Raw genomic sequence first — 22,748 nt, 5'->3', positions numbered from 1 at the left:
GAGGAGGCCTGGATGCCAGCCTCTTTCTGCCTTTAGACCAGCTCTGGAGATCCTTTTCCATCCCGAGGGCCGCATTCCTTTCTAGGGAGCTTTATGGGGGCCACAGGCTGGTGGTGGGTAGGGCCAAAGCAAAAGTGGGCGTGGCTAAAAGCACAAGTGGGCAGGGCAATGTATGCAAGAGGCCTTCCTGCCAGACACTCAAGTGAGGGGGGGCGTGAGACCCAAGGGGATGTCCTGAGGGGCACAGAGAAGGGCTGCAGGGCCTTCTTGTCCACATACCCTCCAACATTTCCCTCTTCCAGGGGTCAGCAAACTTTTAAATCAGGGGGCTGGTCCACTGTCCCTCAGACCTTGTGCGGGGCTGGGCTATATTTTGAAAAATATAAATACCATGCAAGCTGGTCCCGCAGCTGCCTCCAGACCTGGAATAGGAACGCACTCTGCATGCGTTCAGGAGCATGTCTCGGTGCCATGTCTCGGAACTTCCTGCAACCAATCTGAAGCTGTGTCAGCATCACCGCCTTCCCAGAGCCAATCAGAAGCCGCGCCAGCGTTGCCGCCCACCCAGGAGTCATGCCAGCGTCGCGCAAGTCAGTCCCCGTGCGGCGAGGCATCCGCAGTGCGCAGGGACTGACCGAGTGGGAGGCAGGGTCCGCGGGCTGGGTTTACGAGCCTGGGGACCACATCCGGCCCCCAGGCCTTAGTTTGCCAACCCCTGTCCTATTCCATAATAGTTTACGGCTTACAATATTATATAAAAACATAATAAAAGATTAAACGTTAAAGAAACTTCCCTCTGCAGATGTCTTCTAAAGGCTGTAGAGTTACTTATCTCCCTGGCTCAGGGGCCGCATGACTCCATACCCTCCAACATTTCTCTGATGAAATTAGGAACATCCTAAGGATAAGCAGGACATTCTGGGATCAAATCAGAAACTGCTTCTATAAATCCAGAGCTGTCTCTGGAAAAGAGGAACACTTGGAGGGTCTATCTTTGCCATGTCTACCTTAAAAAACCAGGCTGAAGCTGTCCTCTCCGGACTCTCCACACAGGCCTGATCAGGAATTTGTTATGAATCGGAGCACTGTTCACCTCTTGCCTCCAAATTATTATTTTTAATGCTAATTTGATTTAATTCTTGCTTGATCGTGCCTTATTATCATCTGAACCGCGGAACAGCTTTGAGAACCTCCCCCTCCCCGCCGTTTTAGAAGCAGCAGCAGCGATATACACCTTTAGGTAGCAATAAATAATAATTTTAATAATTAAACCGTTCTGGGACGCCCAATCCCATGTCCTGCAGGTACCCTGATATTAAAGGCTGGCGAGGCAGCCAGGCAGCCAGCGGCAATGATCAGTGAAGACCGCAGGAAAAAAGAAAGGGAGGCAAAGGGCAGCATCTCTGCCACATCCTCGGGGGAGGCATAACTCTGGTGGCCCCTGGCCTCTGAGCTGCTGGCGGAGAGCAAAACTCTCCTCAACACAAGCTCCGACTCTTGGCAACGGTTGCTCCCTTCAGCCCCCCACCTCCTCTACCTGCTGCCGACACCTCTCCCAGCTTAATTAAAAGCGGCTAAATTGAGAGCATTAACTACCTGGCACACAGACAGGTGAGAGGTTGGGTTTGTCCAGCCGGGCCCCAGGGATCTCTTATAGCGCGTGGAGCTGAATTAAAACAAGGAAATGGGTGTGAGGGGGGGAAACTCCTCTCAGAACTTGTTTTTTCTCATTAGACAGCTTGGAGAGGAACACGCAGTGCTGGCTTCCAGGAGGAGGAAGTGTGTGTTTGGGGTGGCAGGCAGAAATGCAACAGGTGATGCTTTCTCCCTCCCCAGCCCTGCCATCGCGGCGCCTGGATGCTGAGGGAAGCTTGTTTTGCTGCACCAGGAGCAATGTGGTTGCTTAAAGCACTGGTTCTGGTTCTTATTGGGTATTTTGTGTTTTTTAACTTGTATTTTTGTGTTTTAACAATGAGTCCGTAAGTGACTGTGGAGGCCAGTTCTGGATTCACATGTCCTTCCACAGCGGGGACATAGGTTTCCGGGTGGGAGTTGATCCCGGTGTGGATTTGCCAAGCGTGTCTTCCTCTTAGCACGTTTCTCCCTTGCGTCCTGAGTTCGAGTGTCTTCAAAGCCCGGGACACATTTCGTCAAGGCTGTTCTCCAACTGGAGCACTCAGAGGCCAGTGTTTCCCAATGGTTGGTGTTTATACTACATTTTTTTAGATTTGCCTTCAGAGCGTCTTTAAACCTCTTTTGTTGACCACCAGCATTACGCTTTCCATTTTCAATTTTGGAATAGAGTATTTGCTTTGGAAAATGATAATTAGGCATCCGCCCGACATGACCAGTCCAACAAAGTTGATGTTGAAGAATCATTGCTTCAACACCGGTGATTTTGGCTTCTTCCAGTACACTGGTATTAGTTCGTCTGTCTTCCCAAGTGATGTGTCAAATTTTCCGAAGACATCGTTGATGGAATCTTTCAAAGAGCTGGAGATGGTGCTTATAAGTGGTCCATGTTTATAAGTAAATATATATATGGATAAATCCATATGGATATGGATATATATATGGATAAATAAATAAATAAATCATAATAATAGTTACTGTTCTTAATGTTTTCAGCAATGTATTATTTTTATAGCTTCTTTATCATTGCTTTGCACATTCTTTGCCAAAATTTGTCTTCCTTTCTGTTCTCTTCATTTGGATAAGTCAGACTATCCTCCACTAGGATCAGGGCCTTTTCAGAGATGGCTGCGACCTGGTGGAATGCTCTGTCCCAGGAGACCAGGGCCCTGCAGGATTTAACCTCCTTCCACAGGGCCTGTAAGACAGAGCTATTCCGCCTGGCTTAAAATTTGAACTTAGCCTGATGTTTAATTCCCCTTCCTTCCCTCCCCTTTTTATGAAGATCACCAGCTCTGGGATCCCATAGCTAATTCTCCCCTGGCCTCCTCACTGGCCCAAACAGGACTAACTTAGCCAGCTAGCCCTGGTGATCATCATCTAATGTTTATTGGATGGATTTTCCCCCTAAATTGATTTCTGAATTCTAAATTTATTATTGTTATTCATGTTTTATACTGTATAGGATTCCGCTTTTTCGAAGGAAGACTTCTTGCCCCTAAAAGCCTTTTGGACTCTTGCTTCCCAACCTTTCTGATCTGCAGTATACACTTGAGTTGAACTTCTGACATTGCACTCTTGGGAAAACTCCCAAACATTTTGGAGCCATCTCACCCTCCTGACTTGGCCTCGCAACTTCCTTTTTTGGCCAGCCTCCTCGTTTGGACGCGGTTTCCTCTTTTGAAATCGAACATGACCGTGTTGGATTTCCTTGGCGGTTCAAATGCATTCTCTTACTTCTTGCAGTGCCTCCGGATTCTGAGAATTGCCCCCTCCTAAACACAGAAGCCCCTCTGCTTTCCACTCACACTGTTTCCCTTCGGCAACGAGACAATTGACCAGATGCACATCTTCTGAGAGTTATTGTATTATTTGCCGAGACGAACAGGACCATCAATAACAACCGCCTTCTTCGCCTCTGGCCTGCCCGCCCTTTCTGGCCCAGGGAGGGCTTCCGAATACACGCCAAGCTCTTGGTGCTTTATCTCTCCATTCATAAACATCAGCGGCAGCCTCTGTCTTCGCGTCACTGTGTTTGGCTACAGCTCATGCATATGGATGTGCTCGGCGGAAGGGCTCTTATTCTCTCCTCAGCCCGCGCAGCTTCTGATTAGCCGGCGCAGGAAGGCAACCCGCAGGAATCCCCCGCGCAGCATGTCTAACTCAGAAATCTTGGCCTGAGCTGAATGGACGGCTCTTCTGCAGAGGAAGGGAGAGTTCGAGGGGGTTAGAATCATAGAATCATAGAGTTGGAAGAGACCACAAGGGCCATCGAGTCCAACCCCCTGCCAAGCAGGAAACACCATCAGAGCACTCCTGACATATGGTTGTCAAGCCTCTGCTTCAAGACCTCCAAAGAAGGAGACTCCACCACACTCCTTGGCAGCAAATTCCACTGTCGAACAGCTCTTACTGTCAGGAAGTTCTTCCTAATGTTTAGGTGGAATCTTCTTTCTTGTAGTTTGGAACCATTGCTCCGTGTCCGCTTCTCTTCACAACAAAGAATGGATGCTTTTGAATTCTGGTGCTGGAGGAGACTCTTGAGAGTCCCATGGACTGCAAGAAGATCAAACTTCTCCATTCTGAAAGAAATCAGACTTGAGTGCTCACTGGAAGGACAGATCCTGAAGCCGAGGCTCCAAGACTTTGGCCACCTCATGAGAAAAGACCCTGATGCTGAGAAAGATGGAGGGCACAAGGAGAAGGGGACGGCAGAGGACAAGATGGTGGGACAGTGTTCTCAAAGCTACCAGCATGAGTTTGACCAAACTGCGGGAGGCAGTGGAAGACAGGAGTGCCTGGCGTGCTCTGGTCCAGGGGGTCACAAAGAGGCGGACATGACTAAATGACTAAACAACAACAAAGCCAGGCCGGTGGGGAGCCTACGAGTGGCTGGCAGCGTCGCCCAGGCAAGGCAGCGCTGCCCAATTCCTGGTTAAACAAAGGCAGCTGGACCCTCCTAGGGCTCCCCTGGCGCCGGCACGGCATCTACATGGCAATAAATAAATGAATCATATTGAAAACAATTCTTCTGCCTCCTCTGGAGAGGCCTGTTAAGAGCCGAACAAGTATATCGCCAGAATCTAGGTCAGCCGCTTGCCAGGAAATGTTTGAGAAGCTGCCTATTTCTCTCTCCTTTCGGTGGGAATAGCTCGGCTCGGGCTCATTTCAGAAGAGCCGTGGTGCAGCTCCCTGTTAAGCACATGAGAAGAGTCAATAATAATTTTATATACAGTGGTACCTTGGGTTACATACGCTTCAGGTTACAGACTCCACTAACCCAGAAATAGTGCTTCAGGTTAAGAACTTTGCTTCAGGATGAGAACAGAAATCATGCTCCGGCGGCAGCGGGAGGCCCCATTAGCTAAAGTGGTGCTTCAGGTTAAGAACAGTTTCAGGTTAAGAACGGACCTCCGGAACGAATTAAGTTCTTAACCCGAGGTACCATTGTATATATATATATAAAATTATTAGGTTGTTTTTTTAACATACTCTTTTCAACAGTAATTAAACATGTTTCTACATCTTATTCCATTTTTTTGACTTCCATCAGTCCTGTCTGAAAATTTTCCAATCTCTTAGAATACATTTCTTATTTTCCCTGTTACATTTAAAACTCATAACCCATATCTCTATTCTTTATCTACTTTGTAGCACTTCATCTATTCCTCCCTCCTTACAAAACTTCTTGTAGTCCTACTAGCGCAATTTGTTGGTTACAATTGCTTTTCAAATAGTTTATATACTTCTTCCAACCTTCTGTAAATCTCTGGTCCCGCAGGTTTCAAATCCTTCCTGTGATTTTGTCCAGTTCTGCACAGTCCATTATTTTCATCTGCCATTCTTCTTTCGTCAGAATTTCTTCTTGTTTCCATTTCTGGGCTAGCAATACTTTTGCAGAGAAGATCCAATAATAATTGACTTGCGAACATACGAAATAACAGTGCACCTCTAAGCATGTGCAGAGTCCTTTCCTGGTGGTATCTGCACAAGATCCGGCACTTAAGCCTAATAAAACCACCTTATTTTCTGTCCGTGAGCAGGATTCGAACACAGGAGCAACTCTCCACTCCTGCAGCTTCCAGCAATGGGCATTCAGAGGCATTGTTGTCCAGGACAGCGGAAGTAGAGCAGAGACATGGTGGCAAGCAGCCATCAGGAACTCTCTGCTCCATGACTTTGTCTTTTGAAGCCAACAAGGTAGTCGCCGCCTCTTGTGGCAGGGAGTTCCACAGTTTAACTATGCGCTGAGTGAAGAAGGACATTCTTTTGTCTGTCCTGGATCTTTCAACGTTCAGTTTCGGTAGCACATGTGAAATATATTCAGAGTCGCAAAGTGATTTCATGCTCTTTATTCAGCTCATAGTGGTGAGGAGGAATGAATGAAAGTCCCCTCAAAGTATCTGCTTTATATACATTATTTACACAATGGGCTGCACATGATTGGCTAATTCCGGAATTCTACTGTAAGCCAATCAGGTTGTGGATTCACTTCTATCTGGAGCATGATTGGGTGGTTCCTGCCAACCAATTATACTGCTGCATTGTTCTAGGCCCAATCAGACTGCTGCATTCCGGACCCTATTGTTCTAGGACCAATCAGACTGCTGCATTCCGGACCCTATTGTTCTAGGACCAATCAGACTGCTGCATTCCGGACCCTATTGTTCTAGGACCAATCAGACTGCTGCATTCCGGACCCTATTGTTCTAGGACCAATCAGACTGCTGCATTCTGGACCCTATTGTTCTAGGCCCAATCAGACTGCTGCATTCTGGACCCTATTGTTCTAGGACCAATCAGACTGCTGCAGTTTGGATCCTATTCAACTCAGTACATAACAACATGGTTCAGTTATGGCGCTTGTTCCCACAGGAGGCTGTGATGGCCCCCATCCTGAATGGCTTTAAAAATCATCATCTGCCTGATCCAGCAACTCTTCGTCTGTTGTTACAGGACAGGGGTCAGCAAACCTTTTCAGCAGGGGGCCAGTCCACTCTCCCTCAGACCTTGTGGGGGGCTGGACTATATTTTTTTTGGGGGGGGGATGAAAGAATTCCTGTTGTTGTTTAGTCGTGTCCGCCTCTTCGTGACCCCCTGGACCAGAGCACGCCAGGCACTCCTGTCTTCCACTGCCTCCCGCAGTTTGGTCACACTCATGCTGGTAGCTTCGAGAACACTGTCCCACCATCTCGTCCTCTGTCGTCCCCTTCTCCTTGTGCCCTCCATCTTTCCCAAAATCAGGGTCTTTTCCAGGGAGTCTTCTCTTCTCATGAGGTGGCCAAAGCCTTGGAGCCTCAGCTTAAGGATCTGTCCTTCCAGTGAGCACTCAGGGCTGATCTCCTTCAGAATGGAGAGGTTGGATCTTCTCGCAGTCCATGGGACTCTCAAGAGTCTCCTCCAGCACCAGAATCCAAAAGCATCCATTCTTCGGCAATCAGCCTTCTTTATGGTCCAGCTCTCACTTCCATACATCACTACTGGGAAAACCAGAGCTTTAACTATACGGACCTTTGCTGGCAAGGTGATGTCTCTACTTTTTAAGATGCTGTCTAGGTTTGTCATTGCTTTCCTCCCAAGAAGCAGGCATCTTTTAATTTCATGACTGCTCTGCAGTGATCATGGAGCCCAAGAAAGTAAAATCTCTCGCTCCCTCCATTTCTTCCCCTTCTATTTGCCAGGAGGTGATGGGACCAGTGGCCATGATCCTTACATTAGGACACATTTTACTCCTGTGAAAACACACTGATTCCTGGACTGTTCACGGGCTGGATTTAGGAGGTGATTGGGCTGAATCCGGCCCCCGGGCCTTAGTTTGCCTACCCATTTTATAGGATGCCCACAGTTTCTGGGATCACCGAAGAGCGTCAGGAGAGGCCACAATTAAAGGTAAAAGTAAAGGACCCCTGACCATTAGGTCCAGTCGTGGCCGACTCTGGGGTTGCGGCGCTCATCTCGCTTTATTGGCCGAGGGAGCCGGCGTGCAGCTTCCGGGTCATGTGGCCAGCAGGACTAAGCCGCTTCTGGCGAACCAGAGCAGCGCACGGAAACGCCGTTTACCTTCCCGCCAGAGCGGTACCTATTTATCTACTTGCACTTTGACGTGCTTTCGAACTGCTAGGTTGGCAGGAGCAGGGACCGAGCAATGGGAACTCACTCCATCAACCGCTGACCTTCTGATCGGCAAGTCCTAGGCTCTGTGGTTTAACCCACAGCGCCACCCACAGGCCACAATTGGGTCAGCCAAATGGGGGACCAGCGTCCTCCGCCAGTACCCTGTTCTCACCTTGGTGAAGCACCTGCCCCATCGGGGAGCCCAAAAGCAAGACCGGCGCGCCATAGCTCCCTCATCACTAGTGCTCCCCAGCAACTTGCACTCAGAGGCTGAGCACTTCTGTCCCTTGAGCATCGATTCAGCCATCTCTGTTTAATAGATGCAGACGAGTTTTCCCTCCTCCACGAAATCTCTTGTTTATGGAGCCACTGAAGCTTGTAACCAGCTCTGCTCTGTGGCAGCAGATCCCATACATTATTTTCTGCATTTTGCAGAGGATTTGTGTGCTGGCGTGCCCTTTCTCTAGTCGCTCCCTAGAGCCAAATTCTAGCGTTATGGCGGAGTACTGGGCACCCCCTCTTCTACTTTTTGCAAGGTTTTAAGAAGCTGTTCTCCTCCCCCTGTTTCGGTTGCACTACCCTGAGCCATTTAAGAAAAGGTTCGACACGCTGGAAGCTGTGTAGGAAGGCGACCGAGATGATGAAAGGCCTGGAAACCGAGCCTTGTGAGGAAAAGTTGAAGGAGCTGAAGGTATCTTTAGCCTGCGGAAGAGAAGACTGGGGGATGACAGGAGAGATGTCTTCAGATATCTAAATAGCTAGCTTGCGAGAGCATCCTGGAGCTTAAAAGTTCTCCGCCTTGCTTGTGGGGCAAGGCACAGAGCGAACAGCTCTGGAAAGGTAAGTGTGCTTGTGTTGGGGCAGTTGGAGGGGGCTGGACTAGATGACCCATGGTGTCCCTTCCAATTCTATGTGATAAGAATTTTAAAGTCTTAGATATATAAGAAAAGGTAAAGGGACCCCTGACCATTAGGTCCAGTCGTGGCCGACTCTGGGGTTGCGGCGCTCATCTCACTTTATTGGCCGAGGGAGCCGGCGTACAGCTTCCGGGTCATGTGGCCAGCAGGACCAAGCCGCTTCTGGCGAACCAGAGCAGCGCACGGAAACACCGTTTACCTTCCCCCAGGAGCGGTACCAATTTATCTACTTGCACTTATACCCCGCCCATCTGGCTGGGTTTCCCCAGCCACTCTAGGCAGCTCCTAACAGAATATTAAAAACACGATAAAACATCAGACATCAAAAACTTCCCTGAACAGGGCTGCCTTCAGATGTCTTCTAAACGTCAGATAGTTGTTTATTTCCTTGACATCTGGTGGGAGGGTGTTTCACAGGATAGGCGCCACCACTGGGAAGGCCCTCTGCCTGGTTCCCTCTAACCTCACTTCTTGCAGTAGAAGGTCCTCTAAGATGGACCTCAGTGTCCGAGCAGAATGATGGGGATGGAGACGCTCCTTCAGGTATACTGGGCCTAGGCCTTTAGGGCTTTCAAGGTCAGCACCAACACTTTGAATCGTGCTCGGAAACGTACTGGGGCCAATGCAGATCTCTCAGAACCAGTGTTATGTGGTCCCGGCGGCCGCTTCCAGTCACCAGTCTAGCTGCCGCATTCTGGATTAATTGTAGTTCCCAGGTCACCTTCAAAGGTAGCCCCACGTAGAGTGCATTGCAGTAGTCCAAGCGGGAGATAACTAGAGCATGCACCACTCTGGTGAGACAGTCTGCAGGCAGGGAGGGTCTCATCCTGTGTACCAGATGGAGATGTCCATCTTTTCCTCTGAGAGGTGTTGGAGGGTATGGAATTGGCAGGAGGCCGCACTGCTCTAATGGGATTAATGCCTTTGGTTCCTTCTCTGCGAAAGCCATCCATTTAGATGTGCTCTCTCTCTGTCTCTCTCCCCCCTTCATCATTCTTCCTCTCTGTGTGTGTGAGACAGAAAAAGTCCAAAAGGGAATAATCCTGCAAAATGCCAGCGTCAGCCGGGAGGCCTGAGCGATGCTGAGTGGATCAGATTCGCTTCTCCACCTGGGCACTGGTGGGTCTCTCCCCTGTTTGGAGTTTGCTCTTTTAAATTAATTACATTCCTTTTCTTCCTCCGCGCACGAAAGCAAGGAGGAGGCATGTAGCCCGTCACATCAGCTTAGCCTTCCTGCGCATCAGGCCAGGAGCTGAGGCAGAGGAGCTACACGCAGCTGACGTCCCATGTGCTGTGTGCAGGAAGGCGCTCCCCACCCTCGGGCGCCATCGCCTCCAGGTTTGCCTGCCTCACCAGGCGCTGGGAACCGGAGAGGCGTCCATTTGCAGAATGAAGAACAACCGACCGCCTGTCGGGACCAGAGATGTTCACCCCAAAATGGTGAAATTGGTATGAGCACACGAAAGCTCATACCAATAACAAACTTAGTTGGTCTCATAGAAGTTTCCGTAGTGTAGTGGTTATCAGGTTCGCCTAACATGCGAAAGGTCCCCGGTGCGAAACCGGGCGGAAACACGTACGTTTCTTTTCAGGGACGTGGGTGGCGTTGTGGGTTAAACCACAGAGCCTAGGACTTGCCGATCAGAAGGTTGGAGGTTCGAATCCCCACAATGGGGTGAGCTCCCATTGCTCGGTCCCTGCTCCTGCCAACCTAGCAAAAAAAGAGTGCATAGCAGGCTTGTTGCAAGAGGTCTTGCCTCAATCTGCTGGTTCTGAAACTTCAGCAGGCAGCTTGCCAGAGAGCACGAAAGGCCCCACCAGCCAGGAGAGAGGGGTGTTGTGAGTGACATATTCCAGCAGCTCATCCACGTATTCTTGCGCTTTCTGCACTGTCTGGCGGCTCTGGGCCAGGAGGGTGCTGGGGAGGTCCTGGAAGGATCTGACCGTGGAAGCGGCAGCATGAAGTTCTCCAGTGCTTTGGCCGACTTTCTGCACCTTATCCTCCAGGCTAGAAGGGAATCCTTGGATGCTGGACACCAGGGTTTGGCTAACGGTCTGCAGACGATGGATCAGGTACTGAAACATTGTCAGGGTTTGGCTTTCTACCTGTAGCTGCACCATATCTTTGTTATCCTTTGCTTCTGGGTTTGCCTTGTTCCATTCGATCAACATCTGGCTAAGCTTCTTTTCACCCTCATGAAAGGTCTGTCCCACACCTTGTTTCATGTATTCAATCATGTGAATTATCTGCTGGAGCTGGGAGAGAGACTCGTGGATCCTTTGCCTGGCTCGCCTGATCTTCGCCACAGCGTGCAAGTAGGCCCTTTGGCGGAGTCTGCTTGAAAGGGAGCCCAAGCGCACCAGATATTCCTGCTGCTCACACTGCTGCACCGGAACCACATTGCCATCCTTTGCAGCTGCTGTAATCTCAGCCAGTTCTTCATCTGTTATGGGGAGATATTCATCTATCAGGTCTTCAGATCTGCCAAGCATTGCCTCAGCACCACTGACAGCTATCTGGCCCATTCTGGATTCCATAACGGTGGTCAGACTCTGGCCAATAGCAGACTTGGTTGCTTCCATGCCATCCTGCACAGCTCCTTTCGTCATGCCAACCTAGCAGTTCGAAAGCACGTCAAAGTGCTAGTAGATAAATAGGAACCGCTCCGGCGGGATCAGAAGGTCAGCGGTTCGAATCCCCGCGATGGGGTGAGCTGGATGGATTGAGGAAATATAAATGTAAATGTATGGACGGATGGCGAGCAAATGGTGTGGGCTTTGGTACATCTGTATTGTAATGAAATATGTGAAAACCAATAATAATAAATAAATAAATATTTTTTAAAAAAAACACACACCCAAAAACCCAAGAACAACTCTTCTCCTCTTGTGTTTTCCAGTGACTGAAAATGATTATAAAACAATTTTATAACTTTGCTTCTCAATTTCTGTTGTGTCATTTTGCACCCTGCGACTTGCTGCTGTTATTATTATTTTTATTGATTGCCGTTTAGAAATTGTTTATTGCAATGGTTCAGAGTGATTCTCTGCTTCCTTGTTACGTGGGGCTACCTTTGAAGGTGATTCGGAAACTACAACTAATCCAGAATGCGGCAGCTAGACTGGTGACTGGGAGCGGCCGCCGAGACCATATAACACCGGTCTTGAAAGACCTACATTGGCTCCCAGTATGTTTCCGAGCACAATTCAAAGTGTTGGTGCTGACCTTTAAAGCCCTTACTGGCCTCGGTCCAGTATACCTGAAGGAGCGTCTCCACCCCCATCGTTCTACCCGGACACTGAGGTCCAGCTCCAAGGGCCTTCTGGCGGTTCCCTCATTGCGAGAAGCAAAGTTACAGGGAACCAGGCAGAGGGCCTTCTTGGTGGTGGCGCCCACCCTGTGGAACACCCTCCCACCAGATGTCAAAGCGATAAACAACTACCTGACATTCAGAAGACATCTGAAGGCAGCCCTGTTCAGGGAAGTTTTTAACGTGTGATTTTACTGTATTTTTGGTTTTTATGGAAGCCGCCCAGAGTGGGTGGGGAGGCCCAGCCAGATGGGCGGGGTATAAATAATAAATTATTATTATTATTATTATTATTATTATTATTATTATTATTATTATTTGCTGATGTTTAATTTTATTGCGTTCTAACGGATCGCTGGATATTACTTTATTTGATACAAGTTGTTAATTTTATTTTTATTTTATTTTTACCAACAACCAAAACTCAAACAGTGAAAACCCCCAGGCGATTGATGCATACATTGGGTATGCATAATCAATCATAACATATTCAAATCAACCATAGGTACAATTCTATATACCTCAACACTCCTCCCTCCACAAGGTTTATTTAACTTTTAATGTTTTAATTGCCCCAAATTGTTCAAACAAGTTGTTAATTTTAAAGTAATGCTTTTATGAGGAAAATTTTTGCGTTGGATCGGTTTGTTATAAGGTGTGTGATCTTCGTTGTTTCTTCAGTTTGTAAGCCGCCTTCTGTATTGTAATATAGAAAGGCAGCATGCAAATTAAAAGTGAAAGTGGTATTCAGAAGGATTGCTTCCATCCTGGTTTTGTTGTTGTTTAGTCGTTTAGTCGTGTCCGCCTCTTCGTGACCCCCTGGACCAGAGCACGCCAGGCACTCCTGCCTTCCACTGCCTCCCACAGTTTGGTCAGACTCATGCTGGTAGCTTCGAGAACACTGTCCCACCATCTTGTCCTCTGCCGTCCCCTTCTCCTTGTGCCCTCCATCTTTCCAAACATCAGGGTCTTTTCCATGGAGTCTTCTCTTCTCATGAGGTGGCCAAAGTCTTGGAGCCCCAGCTTCCGGATCTGTCCTTCCAGTGAGCACTCAGGGCTGATTTCCTTCAGAATGGAGAGGTTGGATCTTCTCGCAGTCCATGGGACTCTCAAGAGTCTCCTCCAGCACCAGAATTCAAAAGCATCCATTCTTTGGCGATCAGCCTTCTTTGTGGTCCAGCTCTCACTTCCATACATCACTACTGGGAAAACCAGGGTTTTAACATTATGGACCTTTGTTGGCAAGGTGATGTCTCTGCTTTTTAAGATGCTGTCCAGGTTTGCCATCGCCTTTCTCCCGAGCAGCAGCAGTCTTTTAATTATCGTGGCTGCTGTCACCATCTGCAGTGATCATGGAGCCCAAGAAAGTAAAATCTCTCACTGCCTCCATTTCTTCCCCTTCTATTTGCCAGGAGGTGATGGGACCAGTGGCCATGATCTTGGTTTTTTTGATGTTGAGCTTCAGACCATATTTTGCGCTCTCCTCTTTCACCCTCATTAAAAGGTTCTTTAATTCCTCCTCACTTTCTGCCATCAAGGTTGTGTCATCTGCATATGTGAGGTTGTTGATATTTCTTCCGGCAATCTGAATTCCGGCTTGGGATTCATCCAGCCCAGCCTTTCGCATGATGAATTCTGCATATAAGTTAAATAAGCAGGGAGAAAATATAGAGCCTTGTTGTACTCCTTTCCCAATTTTGAACCAATCAGTTGTTCCATATCCAGTTCTAACTGTAGCTTCTTGTCCCACATAGAGATTTCTCAGGAGACAGATGAGGTGATCAGGCACTCCCATTTCTTTAAGAACTTGCCATAGTTTGTGTGGTCGACACAGTCAAAGGCTTTTGCATAGTCAATGAAGCAGAAGCAGATGTCTTTCTGGAACTCTCTAGCTTTCTCCATAATCCAGCGCATGTTTGCAATTTGGTCTCTGGTTCCTCTGCCCCTTTGAAATCCAGCTTGCACTTCTGGGAGTTCTCGGTCCACATACTGCTTGAGCCTGCCTTGTAGAATTTTAAGCATAACCTTGCTAGCGTGTGAAATGAGTGCAATTGTGCGGTAGTTGGAGCATAGGCACAACCAGATATTCGTAGTTGAGCCCTGTTTATTTAAACAATCCCACTGTATCTTTTCCATGTTTTTAGGTTTTCGCCTTATGAAGCTGGTCAATTTGGCTAGCTCCAGGTACTTGCATAGTTTGCTTAACCGATCTCTTTTTGTTGGTATCTTGCTTCCTTTCCAGGCTCTTCTCGTGTCCTTACGTGCAGCCTCCCCCACAACACCCCAGCTCCCTTCTTCAGCTACCTCTTCGGCTGTGGTTTGCGGCCTGCAGCTGGAACATCCTTGCCTCCGGGCGAGAGCAGCAAAAACCCATGTTGCATTGAGCGGGACTGGCAGAGAACACGAGCGAGGTGGGAAAGGCAGGTGTCTGTCGGGAAACAGGGACTGCTTCCAGGAATACCTGGAAAGGATGACTGGCGGCAGAGAGAGGAGCCCGCGTTCCAGCAAGACAGGCAGATCCGGCCTCCCATCGCCGTCCCCCCTGCTTCCTGCTTCCAGAAATCCAGAGTCAAGCTGAGATTCGCTGATGCATTTGGAGCAACCGAGTAACCCCAGCCTGTCACTGCGACTTAGGCTGGAGCAGAGGGGGAAATGGCTCGGAAAAACGAGATCCGCCATCTGGGGTGGGCAGAGGAGATGGGGAAGGGGGCGTCCCTAGGCTCTCGACAGCCTTCTTGCGCAGCCTGCCCATCTTGTAGGCTGGCTTGCCCATTTTTGAAGAGCCTTGGCCTGCCCTGCCAGCAGAAAGGGCAATACAAGACCGGAGGTGGTGTGAAATGGGGGAACCAGGAATGCTGGTCTCCACTGGTAAAAAGCGTGAGGTTCCTGCTTTACAGGGTTGGACTTTTTAGCCCTACTCAGAGTAGGCCCACTGAAATTCATGGACACGGCTAACTTAGGCCTTTGCCATGTAATAAACAAAACTCTGCCCTTATTCCCTTATGGGGGACACAAGAGCCCTTATAGAGTCCTTTGTAGGTTCTCCATCGTTCGGAGAAAAGAACAGAGGCCAACCAGAGAATATGGAGAAGCAAAGCAGCTTGTAAGCTTGATCTTTATTGAACTGTTGCAACAGGGTCTCCAAACACCACACGCAGGAGGGAGGAGGAACGCAGAACGATGGTGTGCAAGTCCTTATATAGACTTTTGAAATTGCCCGCCCTGGAGTCGAAGACCACCCCCAGAAACATCATACATACATCACAGAAAGGGCGGTCTACAACAGAAATCTGAGTGCGTTGTTTATCTCCTGTCTGGCAGGTCACCTGTTAATGCTCACTTGATTGGATACCCTGGGGAGCCTGGCCGGTCTTTTGCAATGATAGATACTTACCGGTAGTTCCTGAGCCAGGTCACAGGCTCACCCTATTCCTACACAGACATGCCCTTAAGACAGGATTTGTGAACGAAAAGACAATGGAGAGGCTTTTCCATTTTCCTTCGACCTTGCAGAGAAATATTTGAGGTCAATTTGGGAGGGACAAAATGGTCTCAGGACTTTTTCTGTGGGGTTTCAGACATGTGGTTTATATATGCAGTTATGAACATTGATCTTTTATATACATATTCAATTTTTTATTCAGTCAATTTATTGATTTTCATATTTTTAAACAAATCAGTATCAAATCTAGGTGCTAACTTAGGTCTTTGAATCCCATCAGGACTTCTCTGCATAGAGCTGTGTGGCCTATAACCTTCTGCGTGCGTTTTTTGTTTTAAGGCTGACATGTAGGTCTCAGATACACAGGTATCAGGCTGGCCACTGTGATTCTGGAGTAGATGGGCCATTGGGCTCATCGAGAAGAGGACTTCTGATACTATTTAACTCTGGTGAACGACATGCACATTTTGGCTCCTCTCCAAATTCTTCCATTCCTGCTGTTTCCTACAAGAACTCTGTAGCATGGTGCCTTCCCCTCCTCCTCCCTCCCAGGCCATTTTCCTTTTGTGCTGTGTCTCTTAGATTGCAAACCTGAGGATCGGTACAATTTTCTTGTTGATATTTGAAAGTCAGCTTGGGAGTCTTGTTTCGGCTGCAGAGCAGGATAGAAATGCAAGATTTATAGTGATACCTTAACCCAGAAGTAAGTGTTTCTGAACGTTTTTTGGAAGCCGAACGACCGATGAGGCTGTTTCTGGAGCGTCTGCGCCTATCAGAAGCCACGCCTTGGTTTTCGAACATTTCGGAAGTCAAATGGACTTCCAGAACAGATTAAGTTCGAGATCCAAGGTACCACTGTAGTTGGCGCTTTTGGTTTTGCTATTTATTTTGCGTTTTTGTTTCTGAGGCTTTTTTGGGTCAATTTGTTATTGTGACTGTGTGGAACCCAGTTCAGCTACTGATTGATTTTTTGATTGATTGATTGACTGATTGTCTGATTGATTGTATGACTGCGGAAACAGATAAAAGCCCCCAGTCCAAACAATGACTATCATCAGAGCAAGTAAGAAAACATTTTTTTTTTAAAAAATCATCATCTACAATACTGTCTTACTTGTTTCATAGTACAGCACATTGATTCTTGCTTTCATTTTATGGATCAATGGTCTCATTAGGTAGTAAAATTCACGTTAAATGGCTGTTTTAGGGGTTGTTTTTAAAAGTCTGGAACGGATTAATCCATTTTGAATTACTTCCTACGGGAAAGCGCGCCTCGGTTTTGGAACGCTTTGGTTTTGGAACCGACTTGCGGAACGGATTAAGTTTGAGAACCGAGGTACCACAGTATTTGAAAGTCGGCCTGGGAGTCTGTTTCGGCAGGATAAAAAAAGCAAGCTTTATTAACAAATTAGCAGAAGTGTGTGTGTGTGTGTGTGTGTGTGTGTGTGTGTGTGTGTGTGTGTGTGTTCAAATGACAGTTTGGCTGAGAAGATGGGCAGAAGCAGTCCACACTGCAACAATTTTGTTGCCGCACCCCCTCCCATATATATATATATAAAAATTTTGCATGCACATTTGGAGTGTGGGAATTTACATGCAGAACTTCCTCTCCCCTGCAAATCCCTTCCAGCTCTGATGCGTAGGACTCAAATCATTTCTGATTGGCTGACCGCTCTTCGATGATGGGGCGGTAGGAGCTTTCATTAGGGATGGTTTGGCATAAGTTGATTAGCAAACTCAGTTTCGGCGGGGGCGGGGGGGGGTTGTCTCTTTAAAACGAAACCAAATGAGCAAAACGTTGCAATTGTTAAACATCAATGTCATTTTGGGATATCGGATTAATTGAGGCCAGGGATCATGCGGATCTCGCCGAGCTGTTAAATCCAAAGCAAAGGATACTTGGGTGGGTGGTGGTGTGTTTGGCAACGCAGCACCCCCCCCAATTGTCTTGCTGCATTGCACTGGTTAGAATGTTGGACCGTGACCTGGATGGGTGGATCTGGGTTCGAATCCCCACTCAGCCGGTCGTTGCCTCTCAGCCTAACCTACCTCGCAGGGATGTTGAGGGGAATTAAATGAGGAGGGGATAGAAAGGCAATCCAAACAAACAAACAAACAAACAAACAAACAAACAAACAAACAAACAAGATCAGTGCTTCATAAGCAGTGGGATTACCCTGGAGCTCAAAAATCAAAATCAAAATGGAGGAAGGTACCGTATTTTTTGCTCCATAAGACTCACTTTTTCCCTCCTAAAAAGTAAGGGGAAATGTGTGTACATCTTATGGAGCGAATGCAGGCTGCGCAGCTATCCCAGAAGCCAGAACAGCAAGAGAGATCGCTGCTTTCACTGCGCAGTGATCCCTTTTGTTGTTCTGGCTTCTGAGATTCAGAATATATATATTTTTTCCCTCCTCCAAAAACTAGGTACGTCTTGTGGTCTGGTGTGTCTTATAGAGCGAAAAATACGGTATTTTTTTGAACTCTGTAAAATTACCAGCCAAATTCTCTACTTAGAGGCCAATTCTAGCCCTCTTCTAAAGTGGAAATGATAATAATTATGGAATTCAATAGAGAGAATTATTAGTGACGGGACTGGGTCCAGTGAGGCTGGAACCATCTAGTCATTTGAAGTGGGGTTCTGTGGCCCCCAAGAAGAATTGGTTCCCCCCCCCCCCCAAATTTGGGACATAGCATTCTCTGAACGTTTGACACAACACAGGTGAGTCATGGAGGGTAAAATGTAATGGGATAATTTTGACATCGCATGATTTCCCTTCCTTAATTATATTTATAATTCTCATATTTATGAATATAATTATGAATTATATTCATAATTCTCCCCTGAGACCACCGGCCCCAAAACAGCAGTGAAAATAATGGCCGTACTGTAGAACACTTTCTATGTTTATTGACAATTTATTTCATTCGGGTTGTTTTCATATGTTCCTTTTGGTCATATGGTTTTAAGGTGTACATCTGTTTGATAGCCATGAGAAGAATTTTCTAACATACTTCTATAAAAAATTCAATAAAGTTTTCATGTATGGATATAGTTGCTGGCATCTGTCTGTCTCAAGAGGCAATGGAGTGTTGTATAGAACAAGTTTTGGAGGTGTAAAGAGAATCTGGGCACCTTTTATTACATGTGGTGGAATTGCAAAATAATCAGAAGCTATTGGGAAATGATTCATAATGTTTTGTTTTTTTATAAATATTTATTGAAGTTTGACAATTACAAAGAAAGAAAAACAAACAGTAATAATAATAGAAAAGATTACAATGCTTCAAAAATACAGGAAAATACAATGATAAAAAAAGAGAGAGAAAAAAGAAAAAAGAGAAAACCCCGAAAACAATACAGCTAAGCAATAACATTTAAAAACAATAACATCCAGTATTTTCATATCTTTATCTTTCATTTGCTTATTTCCATGACTTCCTCACACCTCCCTTTTTGTATTCTTAATTCATAATTGTTTCAGCAAGTCCTTTCCCTCTTTCTCAAATTTTATTCCATAATTTATCTTAACGCAATTTAACCTTAAATTATACACTTTAACCCATTAACAATCCATTTCAACTTAATTCTTTATAACCTTTCTGCTAAGACCATGTAGGTTCATTCCAGCATCTTTCTAACTCATTAATTTTACAATACTTTTTAAAATATACTTTAAATTTTTTCCAATCTTCTTCCATCGACTCTTCTCCCTGGTCTCGGATTCTGCCAGTCATTTCCGCCATTTCCATGTAGTCCATCAGTTTCATCTGCCATTCTTCCCTGGTGGGTAGATCTTGCATCTTCCAATACTTTGCAATAAGTATTCTTACTGCTGTTGTGGCATACATAAAGAAAGTTCTATCCTTCTTTGGCACCAAGTGGCTGACCATGCCCAGGAGAAAGGCCTCTGGTTTCTTCAAGAAGGTATATTTAAATACCTTTTTCATTTCATTATAGATCATCTCCCAGAATGCCTTGATCTTTGGGCATGTCCAGCAAAGGTGAAAGAAAGTACCTTCTGTCTCCTTTCATTTCCAGCATTTATTATCAGGCAAATGGTAAATTTTTGCAAGCTTGACTGGTGTCATGTACCACCTCTAGATCATTTTCATTAAATTCTCTTTTAAGGCATTACATGCCGTAAATTTCATACCAGTGGTCCATAACTGTTCCCAGTCAGCCAACATAATATTATGTCCAACATCTTGTGCCCATTTAATCATAGCTGATTTCACCATTTCATCTTGGAAAATGATTCATAATGAATTGAAAAGAATGTTTAAGATAGCTTAAACATTCTTTTCAATTCATTATGAATCATTTCCTAATAGTTTCCCATCTTTTGTTAAAAGACCAGAAGCCTTCTTGCTAGGTAGTACAGGTCAAGACTTGCCAAAAGAGTGGGGGAAAAACTATTTATGTACACCACAAGAGTTGCAAGAAGGTAAGAAGGTTCTTTTTATCATATGTGGTAGTCTTGTAGTAAGGTTAAAGCTTACCGGGAAATGAATCGAAAAGGATGTTTAAAATAACGTTGGAGAGAAATTGAGTTGAGAAACAAGATTAAGGGTGCATATTGATATAGGAATGATATAGGAATAAAATGTAAAGAAATATACAATCACAAGAGTACATTCATTTGTAAAAAAAAAAATATACAACGAGATTGTACAAATATTATTTTGAAATGGCTTTATGTCTTTGTTTTTTTCTTTTTTCTTTCTTTAGATACGTAAATTTGGTATATAAACTTTGTATACATGTTGGAAATTATATTATAATATGCCCTGTAATGAAATATGATAATGTATACATTGTGACATAAGAACGATAATAAAAAAGAAAGAAAAGAAAATGGAAGTTGATTTTTAAAAAATAAAAATAAAAAATAAAATAACTTTTGTAAAAAAAAACCATATAGATATAGATATAGATATAGATAAATTCCCCCATTTAATATTATATATTCACATCATCGCTGTCCACTACACCACCCTGGCTCTTAGAGCCTATTGACTTCCTTCCCTCCTGCCTCAAGGCTTTCAAAATTAACCTTTATAACATTGCAATTCATACGTTTTCCATTTCTAATTACCCTCATTACAGAAGGACTCAAAATTTAAATAAAGATAGAAAGATAGAAAATTTCTCATTACAAGCCTTCGGACGACCCTGCTTGTGTTGTTAATTGCTTACAGTGATCTTTCAGATATTGCATAAATTCACTCCAAACCTTTTGAAATATTGATGGTGCTGGTTTTGGATTTTTCCCATCAGCTTCGCCAGTTCTGCAAAGTCCATTATTTTCACCTGCCCCTCTTCTGTCATTGGTACTTCTTCTTTTTCCGTTTCTTACCATAGTTGTTGCAGACATGAACAGTCTTTTAGCTTCCCTTGGTATCTCTTCACCCAGTATACCCAGTAAGAAGGCTTCTAGCTTTTTAACAAAAGTATTTTAAAAAGATTTTCTTTAACTCATTATACATCATTTCCCAGAAAGCCTTTGCCTCTTTATAGTCCACCACATGTGGTAGAAGATACCTAGCTTTCGTTTTGGAAATTATAGAGACAGACATACCCTAAACTGTAGAGAAACGTATTACAGCGGCAAGAACGCTACTCACCCCAAAATGGAAAGAAGTCCCAGCGAAGGAAAAATGGATACAAAAACCTATGGAATATGCAGATATGGCAAAACTCGCTGGAAGAATAAGAAATCAAGACAACAAACTTTTCATAAGAGAATGGCAAGGGTTTATTTGAACATTTACAGATAAATTGCAAACAGATAAGAACATTGGCAGGATTAGTGCAATAACCTGTAGTTTTATAAGAGTATATACTTAAAGTAGATTAAAAAATGAGCAAATTAAGTTAATTTGGATATGCAGGAGATATTAAAAATAAAGTTAGGAACCGTAGAAAGAGGGGGAAGGAAGTCAAGTTTGGAAAGGTTAAAATAAATGAAATGGATAAACCTGAAAAGCATTTTAAAAAAATCTTTTTAAAAAAAGAGTTGCAGGAAGGATCAGCTCCAACCATTTTAGGGACGCCACTCTGGATTTGTGTGGGGTTTACTCCTGACCACTTTCTTCTCCTGAAGATATCTCACAAGTGCCAGGAGTCCAGGTTCCCAGCTTGATAACACAGTAAGCGTAGGTAATTAAAAAGGAGGACTTGTTGCAAAAAACAACAACAACAGATAGCTCCGGATGGCTTGGACAAAGCTTCCGGCATCATTACTCAAGATGACCCTTCTGAAGGCTCCTTCTGGTGTCTACAGAATATATTGAACCGATGCCCCTTGCGTCTCTTGTTTTGCTTCCTGTCTAGCAGCCCTCCCATTCATCAACTCCTCAGACTTTTTTTTTTTTAAGCACAGGAGGTTTTATTGTTGAAACACAAATGGAAAAAAGACACCCCAAGTTACATCAGAGAATACAAAATAATTTGAAAAATAAGCCCCCCTCCTGTGGCGCATGATAGTCTCCCCCTGCCCCCCAAACACACTGCACATTTATTCTGTTGGACAACCACAGCGAAATGAATTGATACCTTCCAGCAGCAAAAGTCAGCTGCAGGATGCTCTTACTGTCTATATTGAAACTGCCCAACATGCACAGTCCCAACATCCTGGTCTGTTTCAGCTGTTTAAAAACAACATCACTGTAATGGGAATTAGGGTTGCTTGTGCGTAAATTCCAAACTGCTCCAAGCTGGTAGTATAGCTGGACCTTTCCCCGGTTTGACAGCCCTAAAACGCGACTGTCTCAGTCACTGGCAGAATCCGTCAGTGGGCGTTTCCTAAACTTCCTCCAACATAAGAATTCCTTAACAGACAACCTCCTCCTCGCTTCTCTGCGCGGAAGCCTTCTGCGCAGAGTGGGTGTGCCAAGCGGTGGTCCTGCACTCTCCTCACTGATCTCACTGGAAGAGTCTTGGAGCCTCCCCTCCGAAGTACTCTCAGCCTCTCCTTTCTTCCTGGTGTCACCTTGGTTTCCTTCCCCAGCGGAAGCTCTCTCTCTCTCTCCCCTTGCTGGTTCCCTCTCCGGCATCATTCGGGAGCCTAACCTGTCCACTCGGCTCCGATGTCAGTTCCCTGACAATCACCATCATTGTGTTCCCAGAAATGAAGATTTGGTTTCATAAAGATTCTGTTAAAGAGAGCTTTGTAAGCGCATAAATTGGCTTGTATAAAAACCACATAATTAAACATGCTCTTGTACAATTTTGGGGGGCGCGGGTGGCGCTGTGGGTTAAACCACAGAGCCTAGGACTTGCCAATCAGAAGGTCAGCAGTTCGAATCCCCGCGACGGGGTGAGCTCCT

General features: G+C 45.6%; 1 pseudogene across 1 annotated transcript; it reads right to left on the bottom strand.

Moving 5' to 3' along the window:
- Nucleotides 1–10,387: 10,387 nt before the first annotated feature.
- On the bottom strand, nt 10,388–22,536 carry LOC309375826 (perilipin-3 pseudogene; annotated as a pseudogene). Its single transcript has 2 exons — nt 22,492–22,536; nt 10,388–11,279 (listed from the first exon to the last, which is right to left on the bottom strand). The product of its transcript is annotated as a perilipin-3 pseudogene (transcript).
- Between the last annotated feature and the right edge of the window lie 212 nt (nt 22,537–22,748).

This window comes from Podarcis melisellensis (genome assembly GCF_964234715.1).
Source record: "Podarcis melisellensis genome assembly, chromosome: 8".
NCBI lineage: Eukaryota > Metazoa > Chordata > Lepidosauria > Squamata > Lacertidae > Podarcis > Podarcis melisellensis.
This window is presented reverse-complemented; position numbering and strand designations above follow the sequence as displayed.